Consider the following 6,000-nt stretch of genomic DNA (forward strand, 5'->3'; position numbering starts at 1 on the left):
TCCAGGGATGTGGAGGCCCTGCAGGTGGCAAGTGTTACAGAGTCACTCTGCACCGAGGCGCAGCCGATGCCAGCCCAGCCTGGCCAGCAGAGGGCACTGTCATGCCGTGTAGCCTGTTTCTGCCTCAGCCTGCAGGACTCATCTCAAGGAGGCCCCCAGCACTCACAGCTGTATGGAGCAGATGTGCTATCCAGCATCCACCCCCCCTCCCCTTTCAGAGGAGCTGTCTGGGTGCTCAGGGCTGGTGCACTGGGATGACCCAGAGGGATGGGATGAGGAGGGAGGTGGGAGGGGGGTTCAGGATGGGGAACACATGTAAATCCATGGCTGATTCATATCAATGTATGGCAAAAACCAGTACAATATTGTAAAGTAATTAGCCTCCAACTAATAAAAATAAATGAAAAAATAAATTTAAAAAAAAATAAATTAAATAATTAAAAAAAAAAAAAAAAACCCAGAGGAGCTGTCTAATCCCTGGGACTAGGTCACTGGGTCTCCACTCAGGCCAGCTTCCAGACTCTCTGGAGGGTCCAGGTCAACACAACCGTGTGACTCCTCTTTAACCCCACCATCAATTCCACTCCCATAATATGCCAGGCCTGCTCAGACCCCTCATGTCACTTAATTTCAAAGAAATGAGATACAGACCATCACCCTGTGGGGAAACTGACACAGGAGAGGCAAAGTGACTTGCCAAGACCTCATGGAACTGCACTGAAACCCAGACCTCTTTGGATTCCAAAGGCCATGTTATTTCCACAACAGAGTTGAGCCTCTTGAACGTGGGCCCAGGGGTTTGGGCTGTTTGGGGGAAGCAGGATGGCGGGGGTTCTAGTTGCCTAGCAGAGGTCTAGATGGTGCACTGTGCAGGTACAGGCCAGCATAGCTCAAGCTGAGGTTGGCATCATGTGGAGCATGGACAGGCCTGAAGATCAGATGCCCATTGTAGGCAGCTTGTTTGGGGCAGCCCCATCAGAAGGAGCTCAGACCCTGTGAGGTGTCTGTCCATCCCTGAGGCTGAGCAGGGCTCCTGGAAGGCCCTGATGACAGGACAATTAGGGAAATTAAAGGCAGGGGTGGGCAGGGGAGCCCAGGCCACACTCTCACTGTCCTGTTTCCTGGGTTGGCGGCCGATGTCAGCACCAGGCAGTTGGCACCCACCTTGTCCCCCAGCTCCTCCGAGCAAGCTGGCTCCAGGCCCTTTTCTGTTTCCCTCTTGGAGGTCACCAATGTGATGTCACCCAACAGCCCAGATTTACCATCAGTGAAAATTCAATTCCCCCAAATGGGGATTCCTGTCTGCACGAGAGACTGGGTCAAACCTGCAGGGGTTTTGATGAGGGACCAGAATGAGGGAGATGAAGACATCCACAGCTCAAGGTGGCCCAAGGCCAAGGGGATGGGAGACCTGAAGGTGAGGACAGTGTGGGGTACCCTGTCTGGTGGGGAGGGCCTGGGAGGACCTGACGCACTGACTGATGGTCAGCAGACAGAGCCTTGCGCTAGGAGAGGGGCTGAGCCCAGGCTGAGAGGTGACAGGAGGGGCCCAGGTTCAGAATCAGGAGAATGTGTGGTGGTGGGGAATGTTCAAAGGCGTTTGTCAGGGATGAAATAGGGAAGACGGGCAGGGGGCAAGCGTGGGGAGCTACGTGTCAGGCTGAGGATGCCACGAGCACATACAGCTGACCAGCACTTCAGGAGGGCAGCAAAGCACCTAAGACTCTGAACCAGACTGCCTGGGTTCAAGTCCCAACCCAGGCAATCACTAGCTGTGTGACCTTAGGTGAGTCATTGGGTTCCTTGGTGTTCTAGTTTCTCACCTAAAATGTTGTTCAAATATGACAGCTACTGTGAGCATGAAAGAAATTCAACTGTGTGCAGCACTTAGCAAGTGCCTGGCTATTACAGCATATAAATAATAGCAACAGCTATTTGGGCAGCACATAGGATGCTCCAGACTCTGAGCTGTTTCCCTGTCTTCCACATCATCGCTTTAACCTTCACAGGAAACCTCAGAGGTACTATCACCTTACAATGACTGCACCCATTTTACAGATGGGAAAAGATGGTCACAGTCACAGAACAGCAAAGTAATGAGCCTGTCTCCACACCCCTGCCTGAACACCCGGCCCACTTCTCCTCCTCCCTCCCCCACCTGCCTGGTTCTAGGGACCTTCTAAGCCACCATCTCTCCGCTGCCAGAGAAGGGTCGTGGGCCATGGTCTCTGTGGCTTATAGATCCTGAGATTAGGAGAAAAAGTTCAGTTCCCCACTCCCTTCCGCCCCTCTCCGCCCCCTCCAGACCCCTCCCCAGGTCCATGCCTAGCAGCCTAGGTTTTAGGCTACACATCAGCCCCTCCCTGTTCAAAGCAGGACAGGGGGAAAGGCGTGGAACCCTTAAAACAGTGCAAATGTGTCCCGCGCCTGATTCTCCCGGAGCCCGGCGCGCACAGACAGAAGTTGTGTACACAGGATTTTAGTATTTCCTCTCCGGCTCCAGCCCCAATTTGAGGGCCTGTAAAAGCTTGAATGGCGTCCAGTGCGGCGTGGTTTGCCTAAGCTCGGCTCCCGGCGCAGAGTCAAAGCAGCCCACACAGGGCTGGGGCGCCCGCGGGGGTCCCTGGGGGGCAGAGGGCGCCCATGCCCAGGCCGCCGAGCCTCCCCCCAGCCCCCCCCAACCCCCTTCCCCGCCCTGGTGTGGGCGCTGAGGGCGGGAGGCGAGGGCCGGACTGCCTGCGTGACCCACTGCTTCACCCCCCCCCCCCCTCCCATGCCGCCTGGAGGAAGAAATTACGAGCTGGAAACCTCTCTGATTTCATGGGGGTGGGGAGGGCTCCCGGTGACCGAGGGGCTGGTCTAGGCTGTACCCGGGGCGGGGGCAGGGGTGGGGGAGGTGGGGGGAGGCTTGTCCAATGCCTGCTTTTAAACCTGCCCACAGCACCTCCACCTTAGTCCGAAATCATTCAGCCTCTTTCCCTAACTGGCTGTGTGAGTCTATACAACTCACTCACGCTCACTGAGTTTCTGTTCTCTCACCTGTGACAAGGAGCTGGTGTGGCTCCATCTCAGGCTCCTGCCAGCCCCAGCCCTTGGCATCTTGGGGTCCCAGGAGATTGTGAGCTACCTGGGCTGCAGGCTGTAGCCCATCTGAGGAAGAGAGGTCTGATCCCCTCCCCCAGGGGCTGTGACACTGGGGGGTGGCGGCGGTGTCTCATGGCCAGAAAGAGATCCCTGGGGACCCCTCATAGTCAGGGGCTTTCCAGGGGTCACTCGCACCCTGAGCACAGCGATCTGTGGTGGATACAGCCCCGGTCACATGGGTATCTGTGCATGGAGGATTTCAGCCTGTCCTCCACAGTCTCTGCTCTGAAGTTCCCTCTCTCACATGTGTGATGTTCGGGGCTGCATTTGAGCTGAACAGAACTCATTTGGTGACTTGAACTGCCACTTAACAATCGGTCTGTGGAGACACGGGTTCAGTCCCTGGGTGGGGAAGATGCCCTGGACAAGGAAATGGCAACCCACTCCACTATTCTTGCCTAAGACATCACATGGACAGGGGAGCTTGGCAGGCTACAGTCCATGGGGTTGCAAAAAGGTGGACATGATTGAGCGACTGGGCACACACACAGTTTCTGCCTTAGGAGCTCCATTTTTAGGCAAAGTAAAGAAAGCTTGGAGGAATTAGACAACTTTCCCCAAATCACTATGTTGATCATGAGTGTTGTTCACTGGCCATTTCCACTCTCTCTTCCAGGCATGTGGTAGGATCACACCTCAGGGGCCCCTCTGTTGTTGGGTGGGGCCATTACTGCAGGTGGTGACTGCAACCACAAAATTAAAAGACGCTCCTTGGAGGAAAAACTATGACCAACCTAGACAGCATATTAAAAGCAGAGACATTATTTTGCCAACAAAGGTCCATCTAGTCAAAGCTATGGTTTTTCCATTAGTCATGTACTGAACTGATTTATGTGACTGGTCCCGACCAGTGAGTTGTGAGTAAAAATTATATGAGTCTCTCCAAAGTCAAAGCATTTAAATGCCAGTCAGGACCCTCCAGATCTTTCCTGTCCCTCTGTTCCAGCAACCAGCAAGTTCAAATTGGTGGCCATTCATTAGCCTGCATCCCAGTTCAGTTCAGTTCAGTTGCTCAGTTGTGTCCAACTCTTTTTGACCCTATGGACTGCAGCACGCCAGGCCTCCCTGTCCATCACCAACTCCTGGAGTTTACCCAAACTCATGTCCATTGAGTCAGTGATGCCATCCAACCATCTCATCCTCTGTCGTCCCCTTCTCCTCCTGCCTTCAATTTTTCCCAGCATCAGGGTCTTTTCACATGAGTCAGTTCTTTGCATCAGGTGGCCAAAGTATTGGAGTTTCAGCTTCAACATCAATCCTTCCAACGAACACTCAGGACTGATCTCCTTTAGGATGGACTGGTTGGATTTCCTTCCATCCCATAGTGGGGAGAAATAGAACAGAGATCTGAGTAGATTCATGATGGACATTTAAAATGAACAAGATACAAAACAGAAAAAGAGACACAGATGTATAGAACAGACTTTTGGACTCTGTGGGAGAAGGTGAGGGTGGGATGTTTCGAGAGAACAGCATTGAAACATGTATATTATCTATAGTGAAACAGATCACCAGCCCAGGTTGGATGCATGAGACAAGTGCTTGGGCCTGGTGCACTGGGAAGACCCAGAGGGATCGGGCAGAGAGGGAGGTGGGAGGGGGGATCGGGATGGGGAACACATGTAAATCCATGACTGATTCATGTCAATGTATGACAAAACCCACTACAATATTGTAAAGTAATTAGCCTCCAACTAATAAAAAAAAAATAAATAAAATAAAATAAAATAAAATAAACAAGATAAATCTTTGTGTTTAAGCCATTATAAGCCATTACACTTTTTATTTATTTATTTATTTATTTATTTTCATTTATTTTTATTAGTTGGAGGCGAATTACTTCACAACATTGCAGTGGGTTTTGTCATACATTGACATGAATCAGCCATGGAGTTACATGTATTCACCATCCTGGTCGCCCCTCCCACCTCCCTCTCCACCCGATTCCTCTGGGTCTTCCCAGTGTACCAGGCCCGAGCACTTGTCTCATGCATCCCACCTGGGCTGGTGATCTGTTTCACTATAGATAATATACATGCTGTTCTCTTGAAACATCCCACCCTCGCCTTCTCCCACAGAGTCCAAAAGTCTGTTCTGTACATCTGTGTCTCTTTTTCTGTTTTGCATATAGGGTTATCATTACCATCTTTCTAAATTCCATATATATGCGTTAGTATGCTGTATTGGTGTTTATCTTTCTGGCTTACTTCACTCTGTATAATGGGCTCCAGTTTCATCCATTTCATTAGAACTGATTCAAATGAATTCTTTTTAATGGCTGAGTAATATTCCATGGTGTATATGTACCACAGCTTCCTTATCCATTCATCTGCTGATGAGCATCTAGGTTGCTTCCATGTCCTAGCTATTATAAACAGTGCTGCGATGAACATTGGGGTGCACGTGTCTCTTTCAGATCTGGTTTCCTCAGTGTGTATTCCCAGAAGTGGGATTGCTGGGTCATATGGCAGTTCTATTTCCAGTTTTTTAAGAAATCTCCACACTGTTCTCCATAGTGGCTGTACTAGTTTGCATTCCCACTAACAGTGTAAGAGGGTTCCCTTTTCTCCACACCCTCTCCAGCATTTATTGCTTGTAGACTTTTGGATAGCAGCCATCCTGACTGGCGTCATTACACTTTTTTTTTAAATGTATCTTTTTTTTTTCCCCCAACTGTTTTTGGCTGAGCCTTGTAGCATGTGAGATCTTTGTTCCCGACCAGGGATAGAACCCATGCCTCCTGCATTGGCAGTGCAGAGTTTTCACCCCCAGACCTCCAGGCCAGTCCCTAAGCCATTACACTTTTAAGGGCATTTGTTACCACAACCTAACTCATCCTCTCCTGACTGATACAGC

Source organism: Odocoileus virginianus, chromosome 2, assembly GCF_023699985.2.
Source record: "Odocoileus virginianus isolate 20LAN1187 ecotype Illinois chromosome 2, Ovbor_1.2, whole genome shotgun sequence".
NCBI lineage: Eukaryota > Metazoa > Chordata > Mammalia > Artiodactyla > Cervidae > Odocoileus > Odocoileus virginianus.